Source organism: Hyperoodon ampullatus, assembly GCF_949752795.1.
Source record: "Hyperoodon ampullatus genome assembly, chromosome: 1".
Classification (NCBI taxonomy): domain Eukaryota; kingdom Metazoa; phylum Chordata; class Mammalia; order Artiodactyla; family Ziphiidae; genus Hyperoodon; species Hyperoodon ampullatus.
The window spans coordinates 94606706-94620777 of NC_136914.1; positions in this window are offsets into that span (position 1 = coordinate 94606706).

Sequence of the window (14072 nt, forward strand, 5' to 3'; positions counted from 1 at the left end):
TTACAAAGGCCTCAAACGGAATTATGCCAGTAATATATGGAATCTCTCTACAGCAATGTTCAGTTGGGAGAAAATACAGATGTAGAAGAAGGTTGCCTTTTTATGTTTTCTTGGAGAGAAAAAATAACAAGTTTACATTGTCTTTTCAGAGACCCTCAAGAGTGGAGGGTCCTAGGAGAGAAACAGTGCATTGGAATTAACCTACAGTTCTCCTGCTGTGTCTTCCTTCTGTGTTTCTCCCTTGCTACTCACACAAAACACTTCACCTCTGGTCACCAAGTATATGGAGGTTTTTCCCACACCAAGCAATTCCCTACCGCACCAGCTGGGTACCCTACAATTTAACTCAAATCTAACACTATCTACCTGGAGACAGTGTCAGATCCCAGAGGTTAAGGGCTCAGTCCTACAAGACTGCTCCCACTCTACTTCAGATACCAATCCCAAGTAGCAGGTCCCCAGGTTACCCACAACTTCGGTCTGATTTCCCACCACCAATTCCCCTTTGATTCGATTATTTGCTAGAATAGCTTACAGAACTCAGGGAAACACTTACTGATGTTTATCAGTTTGTTAAAGGATAAGTAAGGGATACAGATGAACAGCCAGATGAAAACATACATAGTCTGAAAGGGTGCCACCGCCGAAACCCCCATCCCCGTGGAGCTGGGGTACATCACCCCTCCAAAGGTGAATGTATTCATTGGGCTGGAAGCTCTCCAAAGGGTACCACTGGGATTACGGAGGCTTCCTCACATAGGCACGATCAATTATTAACTCGATTTCCATCACCTCTGCCCTCTCTGGAGAAATGGGGAGCAGGCCTGAAAATTTCAAGCTTCTAAGTATGGCGTGGTCTTTCTGGTGACCAGCCCCCTTCTAGAAGCCCACTCAGAGTCACTGCAATAGAACAAAAGATCCTTCTAGTGCTCTTGCCACTTGAGAATTTACAAAGGTTTGGGGAGCACTATGTCAGGAACCAGGGACATAGACCAATATAGACCACAGACCAATATATATATTTTCTATTATCTCACACGCAGACTCTAGACTGTACCATATTTGATGCATCTGATACACTAAATATTACATTGCATTTATTGAGGAATTTCTACTATGCTTTATCATTTCCAATAGTGAAGAATTAAATATTTAATTTGTAGTTTTATGTTGCCTCAGATCAGTTGCTGAACATGTTAGAAACAATGTTTTATCTGTCAGAAGTCTATTTCAATAAACTTTTTCACCTACTTCATTTTGTCCCTGATAGAAATATATATTTTTATTCTCTTTTGCCATAACAGTAGTATGAACTGTTTAGAATGTACGATGTTAAGTGTACATGAAATACATAGCTCTTAAAAGGGCTTTATATTTTTATTAACTTTCAAGAAGAAATTTCAAGAAGAAGAAATTTCATTGTTAGAATGTGGGGAAATTGTGGTTATGCAAATGACAGATATTTTGCAAATACTCTAAGCTCTACAAATGTTTAATGGTAACAATTTCTTTGGCACACTATAGCCTTTATTAGTTGGTTTCCATTTTCATATTTTACAAGCCAATATCCTATATACATATATGCTATTGGCACCTTTAATGTGAAGTTGATCTGTATTATATTTTCCCAAAATAGCTGTGGAGAAGTTTCATTCCATCTAAAAATAAATGTTAAGACCCAATGATGTATTTAAGAAACAATACAAATCCTCTCCACAAAACTGTATTTTTTTTCCACTTTTCATTACAATGAAAGAACATGAAGATTGAAGTTATCAGTTTCCTTTCCTGTATGAGCGTCCAAGGATACATAGTGATTTCATTCCACCACCAAAGAAGCGGATTTTTTTTTGCCCAGATTCCTCAACTGTAGGAACTTTCTGATGCCCATTATCCTCAACTGTAAAATGAGAGAACTGAATTATCTAAACTTCTTTCCAGCTCTATAATTTTATTATTTTTAATATTGTATGTTCTACAGAATGCCCAGGACAACCAACAGTAACATTTTCTAAAGATCATAAATATTAGAGGAAGGAATCAATAAGCAAGCATAGTACATTGGACAACTTTTTCCATATCATGCAACCATACCCGTTTTGAAAAGTTGTATTGTATAATTCCACTACTCCTTCAATCCTGTGCATTTTTAGTAGTTACCACTACCTAGAAAAATTGCAAATCTGATGATATAATACATATTTTTTAAATCCCACGTTGGTATTTCCTTTTTATAAAGAAACTTGCCTGAAACAGTAAATGTATGAAAGCCACTGTTGCTTGTATAATTCAATTTAATGTTTTAAAAAAGCCATGTACACCATCAAGATTTTTTTAAATGGGAGAGGATACGGGGATGAGTACAAGGATACCCAAATCTCTTAAGATTGAACCTGATTCTGAACCTGATGTAGATAATGGTTATGCACATAGGTCTATCCAGTTAGTTCTAAACATACACTGAATTTTTGTGCAAAATCAGTTCTAATGAATCAGATCGCTCTCCTAGATAATGTAATAGACTTTTTTCCTGAGGCTGATCCCTGTCTCAGTGAATGGCACCACTCTGTTCACTTGTCCGAGAAAGAGATCTGAGAATCATTTTCGACTTCTCCCCCATTCCAGCCCCTCACAAATCCATTCTCCCAGAAGTTACCAGAATGGTCTTTATAAAATGCAAATTTTTACATGTGTCCCTCTCTTGCTAAAAACCCTTAAATCGTTCCCTACTGGCCTGAGGATAAACTCCTAACCCCCTCAGTAGACTTTCAAGGCTCTTTATAGTTCCCTCCCTTCCACCCCCCGACCCTCGCCTTCCTCTTTAGCCTCTACCCTTTTTGCCAAGCCCACCTCTCCATCCTCTGCCATGGCCGTTGCTCAGTTACTCTGATTTCCCCCAAGTACAGGAATGTCTCTTGGCCCACTCAGCCTGAAATGCTCTTTGGCCCTTTCTTCCCTGGCTAGCTCCTACTGTCCCATCAGGTCTCTGATTAGATGACTTCCTCCAAGTAGTCTCTCAGGTTCCCCTCGCACCGGCTCTCATAACACTACACTGTAACCCTACCACAGTCTTGATCACACAGTATTGTAATCACCCATTTTCCTTCAGTTCCACTAAGCTACTAAACCATGCCCTGAAGGAAGCTACATGTGGAAAGAGTCTGAGCTTTCAAATCAGAGAGACCAGTTCCTGCAGGTATAAGTTGTGTGCACTTCAGCAAGTTTTGTAATCAGCCTGGGTCTCAGTTTCCTATCTGTAAACAAAGAGGACCATTATAAAGATTAATGAGACAACGTGTAAAGTATTTGCACACAGCTGGGCACTCAGTAGATGCTGAATAAAAAGTAGTTACAAATGGTAACATTTCTGCCCCCCAAATCTCCTCCATAGACTGGACTGACCTCAAGAGAGTGAACACCTTCTTATCACTACCAAGTAGAGACAGATGAAAGAGAAAACTGTGATTTTTCTGACCCCCTCCAAAAGATCCTCATTAGCTATATATACTTAAAGGAGGTTATCTGACTGGTCTTTCATGCCTCAGTTTCTTTATCTGAACATGCCATGTGTAATCAGTATAATCATAGGATAGGCATGAAAGTATTCTGAACAAATACAACATCTTGAAATGATACATCCCCTTGCTTATTATTTATTGAAAGAAATATGATTTTCTTTTCGCCGCGCTGCACGGCTTACAGGATCTTAGTTCCCCGACCAGGGATTGAACCCAGGCCACCTCATTGAAAGCTTCATGTCCTAACCACTGGACCACCAGGGAATTCCCCCAAAAGAAATGTGATTTTAAAACATTAAAATATTGAAACTAGGGACTTGCCTGGTGGCTCAGTGTTTAAGAATCCACCTGCCAATGCAGGGGACATGGGTTTGAGCCCTGATCCAGGAAGATCTCACATGCCACAGAGTAACTAAGCCCATGTGCCACAACTACTGAGCCTGCACTCTAGAGCCCGCAAGCCACAACTACTGAGCCCGTGAGCCACAACTACTGAGACTGAGTGCCACAACTACTGAAGCCCATGTGCCCTAGAGCCCGTGCTCCTCAACAAGAGAAGCCACCACAATGAGAAGCCCGCACACCACAGAGAAGAGCAGCCCCTGCTCGCCACAACTAGAGAAAGCCTGTGTGCAGCAACAGAGACCCAACACAGCCAAAATAAATAAATTAATTAATTAAATCAAAGACAAAAACTATATATATATATTGAAACTAATTGGAAGCTAAAAGACCATAAATAATGTAAAACAGTAAACCCTCACTTTTAGTTATGACCCGTAACATTTTCCTTTCTGTATTCTTTTTACCAGAAAAGACAAGTTGTAAAACAGGTTGCTGGGAATTTCACCACACTTTCTGCCTCCATCTACTATGACAGTAGTGGAACTAAGCAAGTGAGCGGCCAGCAGAGGAAGCCCTAGTAGTCAGGAAAAGCTATATTCTGGGCAACACATCCGTGCATAATTGAGATTAAGTTTTTTACAATTTATCATCAATCTTAGACTCACAGGCTATTAGAACTAAAAAACACATTAGCATTCTGGGAAAAAAAAGAGAAGATTGAGCACATATATATTTCATTTCCTTCCTTCCAAATTTTTCAAAAATGACAGTAAAAAGATTGTGTTAAAACACACAAGATAAAAAGAATGAGAGAGGAAGCATAGCAACAAAATATTGTAAGCTGGAAAATAGTGAATGAGTGGTAATTGACTCAGATAGCTGACTTAGATTTAAATCCTAAACCTGCAGAGGGAAAGGTAAGAAGCAAACCAGTTCCACTACAGAAGCCCAGGAAGGTCTGGGGTTGGCAGCACCAAGTACCTCTGAAATAGGGCCAATATAGACCTACTGAGGGATTGAGTTAATTTCTGTTTAAGCAGCAGTTAGACCCTCAGATCACTCTCTCTCACTCCATGCAGCAGATCAAATGTTTCTCTACCACCCCATCCAAATACTGGAAGTTTACTCTCTGGAGATAGAAAACAGTTTATGGACATTCGGCCCAGTTGAGAGTACTGAACCCAGAAGTATTAGCAGAATATTTATATAATGAATGTTGAGAAGACCTTACACACACCCCTCCTCAATCTCTTTTCTTGATGAGCTCCAGAATGAAGGGAGCCAGGGCTATATCTTCAAAGCAGGAAATTGGAAAATATTTCTCTAGAGAACATGAGTAGTCCAAAATAATATCTATAGATATGACAAAATTTTCTGGCCAAGTCACCCTGCAGTGAATCCTATCATCAACAAGCCCAGAGCTTCCAATAAGCTCAGAGCCCTTAAATATAAGCAGATGGCCAAAGATCACCAGATATCTGAAGGAAAGTCTGTATCACAAAAGACAGAAACTAAAACAAAGGAATGGGTGGCGGGGGGTTCAGAGGAGCCAACTTAGGAAAAACGAGACCACATAGGCAAAATAATGCCTTAAATAAATGTAATTAAAGTGCTCAAAGAGGAAAAGCTATTTTACCCATAGAAAAAGAAAAAGGCACTATCCAACTTCAAGACTTACTATAAAGTTACAGTAATCAAGACAGTAAGATATAGGTGAAAGAATAAACAAATAGATCAATGGATCAGAATAGACAGCCCAGAAATAAACCCCCATAAATATAGTCAACTGATCTCTGACAAAGAAGTAAAGACGGTATAATGGAGCAAAAATTGTCTCCTCAACAAATGGTGCTGGGACAACTAGACATCCAGATGCAAACAAACAAACAAACAAAAAAAGAATCTAGGCACAGACCTTACACCCTTCACAAAAATTAACTCAAAATGGATCATAACTTAAATGTAAAACACAAACTATAAACTCATGGAGGATAACATAGGAGAAAACCTAAATGACCTTGGATACAGTGATGCCCTTTTAGATATGACACCAAAGACATGGCCCATGAAAGAAAGAATTGATAAGCTGGACTTAATTAAAGTTAAAAACTTCTGTTCTGTGAATCACAATATCAAGAGAATGAGAAGCCACAGAATGGGAGAAAATATTTGCAAAAGACATCTGATAAAGGACTGTTATGCAAAATATACAAAAACTCTTAAAGTTCAACAATAAGAAAAAAACAACTCAATTAAAAAATGGAACAACGATCTTAACAGACACCTCACTGAAGAAGATATACAAGTGACCTATAAGTGTATGAAAGGATACTCTACGTCATATGTCATAAAGGAAATGCAAATAAACAACAATGAGATACTATTATACACCTATTATTGTGGTCAAAATCTAGAACACTGACAATACCAATTATGAACAAGAATGTGGAACAACAGGTACTCTCATATACTGCTGGTGGGAATGTAAAATGGTACAGCCACTTTGAAAGACAGTTTGGTTTCTTCCAAAACTAAACATATTCTTACCATATAATCCAGCAATAATGCTGCTTAGTATTTACCCAAAGGAGTTGAAAACTTATGCCCACACAATAACCTGCATAAGGTGTTTATAGCAGCTTTACTCATAAGTTAAAAGTTGGAAGCAACTGCAATATCCTTCAGTAGGTGAATAGATAAATGAATTGTGGTACATCCAGGCAATGCAATATTATTCAGTGCTAAAAAGAACTGAGCTATCAAGCAATGAAAAGATATGGAGTAATCTTAAAATGCGTATTACTAAGTGAAAGAAGCCAATCTGAAAAGGCTACATACTATATGATACGAACTATATGATATTCAGGAAAAGAGAAAAATATGGAGACAATAAAAAGATCAGCAGTTGCCAGGGATTGGGGTAGGTGGGTAGGACGGGAGATGAATAAGCAGGACACAAAGGATTTTTAGGGCAGTGAAAATACTCTGGATGATATTACAGTGATGGGTACATGTTATCATACATTAGTCCAACCATAGGGTGTACAACACCAAGAGTAAACTGCAATGTAAACTATGGACTTTGAGTGATTCTGATGTCAATGTAGGGTTATCCTTAGTAAAATAAAGTACCACTCTGGTAAGCGATATTGATATTGGGAAAGGCTATGCATGTATGAGTGCAGAGAGTATATGGGAAATCTCTGTACCTCCCTCTTAATTTTGTTGTAAACTTAAAACTGCTCTAAAAAAGTCTTCTAAAAAAGGCACTGTTTAAAAAAAAAGAATAAGATGTCCTTTTAAAAAATAAACATTCAGGAAACCAAAAGTTCTTGGAAATTACATGTATAATAGCAGAAATTAAAACTCAACAGAAGGGCTAGAAGATAAAATTAAGGAAATCTTCCAGAAAATAGAAAGCAAAAACACATAAAGTGCTCACTTCAAAGCATATTTATCAAATTGGAATGATACATAGATCAGCACGGCCCCTCACAAGGACAACACACAAATTGATGAAACTTTCCATATTTTTAAAAAAGAAAGGAAGAAAAGAACAAGTAAGAATGTGGAGAAATTGGAATTCTTGTGCGCTGTTGGTAGGAATGTAAAATAGTACAGCCACTATGGAAAACAGGCTGGCAGGTCCTCAAAACATTAAACATAGAGTTCCCATATGATCTAGCAATTCCACCTTTGGGTTCATACTCAAAAGAATTGAGAGTAGGGACTCAAACAGATATTTGAACACATGTGTTCATAGCAGCATTATTCACAATAGCCAAAAGGTGGAAGCAACCCAAATGTTCATTGACAGATGAATGGACAAATAAAATGTTGTATATACAAACAGTGGAATATTATTCAACCTTGAAAAGGAAAAGAAATTCTGACATACACTACAACATGGATAAACCTTGAGGACATGACACCAAGTGAAATAAGCCAGACACTAAAGGACAAATATTATATGGTTCCACTTACATGAAGTTCCCAGAATAGTCAAATACATAGAGACAGAAAGTGGAATGGAGATTACTAAGGCCTGGGGGTCAGGGAGACTTACTGTTTAATGAGTATAGACTTTCAGTCTGGGATGACGAAAAAAATTTTGGAGATGGATACTGAAAATGATTGTACAACAATGTGAATATACTTAATTCCACTTAACTGTATATTAATGATTGTACAACAATGTGAATATACTTAATTCCACTTAACTGTATACTTAAAAATGGTTAAAATGGTAAATCTTATATATATTTTGCTTCAGACGTGCAGGCTCAGTGGCCATGGCTCACGGGCCTAGCCGCTCCGCGGCATGTGGGATCTTCGCGGACCAGGGCACGAACCCAAGTCCTCTGCATTGACAGGCAGACTCTCAACCACTGCACCACCAGGGAAGCCCTTACCACAATTTTAAAAACAAGCAATTTAAGCATATAACTTAGAGACACAGAGGCAAATACTAAAAGAAACAGCTCTAAGAGTTGGAAGTGTTTCCCTCTGAGGATGGGAAGTGGTGGGGGAAGGGATGCTGTTTTCAAACAAGCTTTGTAAAACTATTTATCTTTAAACTATGTGCATGTAAAATTTTGATAATACTATAAAGAACAATCATAACAAATTTGAAATAATTTTTTAATCCTTCAATTTTGTAGATAACCAAATCACGAGAGAGTAGAATCCTTGGCTAAGGTAATCCAAAACAGCGAGTAGCAGATGAAGGAGTTGAACCAACCTGCTCTAAATCAAGTTCAGCATCTTACCATCACAACACATTGTACCTTACAACAGCATCTTCCTGAATATCTTAAACTTTTGGGGGTCCTGACTAAAGCCTTCTTAAATTACTTTTCTTCATGGTTTACTGAATATGTAATAATAATACAGATTTTCCCATTTTGCCTAGCATTATTTGTTAAAAATGAACTTTTTTCTAATCTGAACACACTTTTGAAATAACATGGCTTTCCAAATTTGCTCCTCTATTTTCATAATTCAAATTGAACAGGATTTTTGAGTCCTGCAGTGTTGCTCTGAATGGCTAGAAAGGCTTTGCTATTGATGTAAAAACCACTGTCCTTTACTTTTTTTTTTTAATTCAAATACAGGTGACGTACAATATTATGTTAGTTTCAGGTGTACTACATAGTGATTTGACAGCCCTTTTTATCTTGTGTGGAGTATTTTTTACTGAGTCTAAAACCTAACCATAGTAACCTGTATGGAAACAGAAAACATTTCCATTTCAATTCAAGTCACCAGTTTAATATTAATTTTATGTTGATTTTTCCCATTAGAAAAAAGGTATTATTATAAAGAGTAGTTAAACTAAGCAATGATATATAATTTGCCAGGCTTCAGACTTTAGAATCAAACTCCACGTGAATGCTTCTTCTAACAATACTCCATTAGTTATCAGTTGAACACATAATAATGGGCACCTATAAAATAATTTTTAAGGACCTATCATAAGCATATCCTCCAACACTGACAAAGTACCTTTTCCCAGAATAATGTGCTTGATAGGTCATCAGTCTTAGAACTCTAAATAAAATATATTGTGCTTTTAAGATATCACTCCTTATTACGATAGTGTAAATTATTGTGTACGGTTTCTAATCTTATGTGATTTTGTGCTGTCTGAAGGCAAGGTAGCACAGACTGCATACGTAATAAATGCTCATTAAGCATTTTCAATGATTAAGTAATGAATCAGACTATGGAATCATGGAACATTAAAGCTGAAATGTGTCCCAGGGATCTACGGGTCTAACTTCCTCTTTTTACAATTAAGGAAATACTAACGAACATTTGAGTGTGTACAGTTATGTCACACATGTCTTGTGCATTTGCTCATGGCAGCCCCACTAGACAGATAAGGAAAAAGAATCAGAGAGGTCCAGTAACATGCCCAAGGTCACACAGCTAGTCAGTACTAACACTGGGATTCTGACCAAGGTGATTGAAGACCAGACCTTGTGTTTGATGAAGCCCAGAGACAGATGTTTACTGATTAACATGTGATCATATGGCTGGCTGCTGACAGAGTCAGGCTCAGAATCAGACTGGCTGACTGCCCAGGGCAGTAGCTCATTGTCAGACCCATTAGCACATATATTAAAAATGGGTTTCGGAGGGGACTGAAGATGATGGAAGAGTAAGACGTGGAGATCACCTTCCTCCCCACAAATACATCCGAAATACATCTACATGTGGAACAACTCCTACAGAACCCCTACTGAACACTGGCAGAAGACCTCAGACTTCCCAAAAGGCAAGAAACTCCCCCACGTACCTGGGTAGGGCAAAAGAAAAAAGAAACAACAGAGACAAAAGAATAGGGACGGTACCTGCACCAGTGGGAGAGAGCCGTGAAGGAGGAAAGTCTCCACACACTATGAAGTCCCTTCACGGGCGGAGACTGCGGGTGGCGGAGCGGGTAAGCTTCGAAGCCGCGGTGGAGAGCGCAGCAACAGGGGTGCAGAGGGCAAAGCGGAGAGATTTCCGCACAGAAGATCGGTGCCGACCAGCACTCACCAGCCTGAGAGGCTTGTCTGCTCACCCGCCGGGGCAGACGGGGCTGGGAGCTGAGGCTCGTGCTTCGATCGGAGCGTAGGGAGAGGACTGGGGCTGGCGGCGTGAACACAGCCTGAAGGGGTTAGTGCGCCAACGCTAGCTGGGAGGGAGTCCGGGAAAAGGTCTGGAGCTGCTGAAGAGGCAAGAGACTTTTTCTTCCCTCTTTGTTTCCTGGTGTGCGAACAGAGGGCATTAAGAGCGCTGCTTAAAGGAGCTCCAGAGACGGGTGCGAGCCGCGGCTCTGAGCGCGGACCCCAGAGACGGGCATGAGACGCTAAGGCTGCTGCTGCCACCACCAAGAAGCCTGTGTGCGAACACAGGTCGCTCTCCACACCTCCCCTGCCAGGAGGCTGTGCAGCCCGCCACTGCCAGGGTCCCGTGATGCAGGGACAACTTACCCGGGAGAATGCACGGAGTGCCTCAGGCTGGTGCAACGTCATGCCGGCCTCGGCTGCACAGGCTCGCCCCACACTCCGTGCCCCTCCCTCCCCCCGGCCTCAGTGAGCCAGAGCCCCCGAATCAGTGGCTCCTATAACCCCGTCCTGTCTGAGCAAAGAACAGACGCCCTCAGGCGACCTACACACAGAGGTGGGTCCAAATCCAAAGCTGAACCCCAGGAGTGGTGTGAACAAAAAAGAGAAAGGGAAATCTCCCCCAGCAGCCTCAGGAGCAGCGGATTAAATCTCCGCGATCAACTTGATGTACCCTGTATCTCTGGAATACCTGAATAGACAACGAATCATCCCAAATTGAGGAGGTGGACTTTGGGAGCAACGATATATATATTTTTTCCCTTTTTCTCTTTTTGTGAGTGTGTATGTGTATACCTCTGTGTGTGATTTTGTCTGTATAGCTTTGCTTTTACCATTAGTCCTAGGGTTCTCTCTGTCCGTTTTTTTTTTTTTTTTTCTTTTTTTTAGTATAGTTTTTAGCACTTGTTATCATTGGTGGATTTGTTTTTTTGGTTTAGTTGCTCTCTTCTTTCTTTCTTTTTCTTTTTATTACTTAAAAATTTTTAATAATTATTTTTTATTTTAATAACTATTTTATTTTATTTCATTTTATTTTATTTTCGTTCTTTCTTTTTTTTCTCCCTTTTATTCTGAGCCGTGTGGTTAACACGCTCTTGGTGCTCCGGCCAGGGATGTGCCTCTGAGGTGGGAGAGCCAAGTTCAGGACATTGGTCCACCAGAAACCTCCCAGCTCCACGTAACATCAAATGGCGAAAATCTCCCAGAGATCTCCATCTCAACGCCAAGACCCAGCTCCACTCAATGACCAGCAAACTACAGTGCTGGACACCCTATGCCAAACAACTAGCAAGACAGGAACACAACCCCACCCATTATCAGAGAGGCTGCCTAAAATCATAATAAGGTCACAGACACCCCAAAACACACTACCAGATGTGGACCTGCCCACCAGAAAGACAAGATCCAGCCTCATCCACCAGAACACAGGCACTCTTCCACCAGGAAGCCTACACAACCCACTGAACCAAACTTAGCCACTTGGGGCAGACACCAAATACAACGGAAACTACGAACCTGCAGCCTGCGAAAAGGAGACCCCAAACACAGTAAGTTAAGCAAAATGAGAAGACAGAGAAGCACACAGCAGATGAAGGAGCAAAGTAAAAACCCACCAGACCAAATAAATGAGGAGGAAATAGGCAGTCTACCTGAAAAAAAATTCAGAGTAATGATAGTAAAGATGATCCAAAATCTTGGAAATAGAATGGAGGAAATACAAGAAACGTTTAACAAGGACCTAGAAGAACTAAAGAGCAAACAAAAAATGATGAACAACACAATAAATGAAATTAAAAATTCTCTAGAAGGATCAATAGCAGAATAACTGAGGCAGAAGGACGGATAAGTGACCTGGGAAAGAAAATAGTAGAAATAACTACTGCAGAGCAGAATAAAGAAAAAAGAATGAAAAGAATTGAGGACAGTCTCAGAGACCTCTGGGACAACATTAAATGCCCCAAAACTCGAATTATAGGGGTCCCATAAGAAGAAGAGGAAAAGAAAGCAACTTAGAAAATATTTGAAGACATTATAGTTGAAAACTTACCTAATATGGGAAAGGAAATAGTTACTCAAGTCCAGGAAACACAGAGAGGCCCATACAGGATAAATCCAAGGATAAAAATGCCAAGACACATATTAATCAAACTATCAAAAATTAAATACAAAGAAGAAATATTAAAAGCAGCAAGGGAAGGGCTTCCCTGGTGACACAGTGGTTGAGAGTCCGCCTGCCGATGCAGGGGACACGGGTTCGTGCCCTCGTCCGGGAAGATCCCACATGCCGTGGAGCGGCTAGGCCCGTGACCCATGGCCACTGAGCCTGCGCATCTGGAGCCTGTGCTCCACAACAGGAGAGGCCACAACAGTGAGAGGCCCGCATACAGCAAAAAAAAAAAAAAAAAAAAAAGCAGCAAGGGAAAACAACAAATAACATACAAGGGAATCCCCATAAGGTTAACAGCTGATTTTTCAGCAGAAACTCTGCAAGCCAGAAGGGAGTGGCAGGACATATTTAAAGTGATGAAAGGAAAAAACCTACAACCAAGATTACTCTACCCAGTAAGGATCTCATTCAGATTTGACAGAGAAATTAAAATCTTTACAGACAAGGAAAAGCTAAGAGAATTCAGCACCACCAAACCAGCTTTACAACAAATGCTAAAGGAACTTCTCTAGGCAGGAAACACAAGAGAAGGAAAAGACCTAAAATAACAAATACAAAACAATTAAGAAAATGGTAATAGGAACATACATTTCGATAATTACCTTAAATGTAAATGGATTAAACGGTCCAACCAAAAGACACAGACTGGCTGAATGGATACAAAAACAAGATCCATATATATGCTGTCTACAAGAGACCCGCTTCAGACCTAGGGACACATACAGACTGAAAGTGAGGGGATGGAAAAAGATATTCCATGCAAATGGAAATCAAAAGAAAGCTGGAGTAGCAATTCTCATATCAGATAAAACAGACTTTAAAATAAAGACTATTACAGAGACAAAGAAGGACATTACATAATGATCAAGGGATCAATCCAAGAAGAAGATATAACAATTGTAAAGATTTATGCACCCGACATAGGAGAACCTCAATACATAAGGCAAATACTAACAGCCATAAAAGGGGAAATCGACAGTAACACAATCATAGTAGGGGACTTTAACACCCCACTTTCACCAATGGACAGATCATCCAAAATGAAAATAAATAAGGAAACACAAGCTTTAAATGATACATTAAACAAGCTGGACTTAATTGATATTTATAGGACATTCCATCCAAAAACAACAGAACACAGTTTCTTCTCAAGTGCTCATGGAACATTCTCCAGGATAGATCATATCTTGGGTCACAAATCAAGCCTTGGTAAATTTAAGAAAATTGAAATTGTATCAAGTACCTTTTCCGACCACAGTGCTATGAGACTAGATATCAATTACAGGAAAAAATCTGTAAAATATACAAACACATGGAGACTAAACAATACACTACTTAATAACCAAGAGATCACTGAAGAAATCAAAGAGGAAATCAAAAAATACCTAGAAGCAAATGACAATGAAAACACAATGACCCAAAACTATG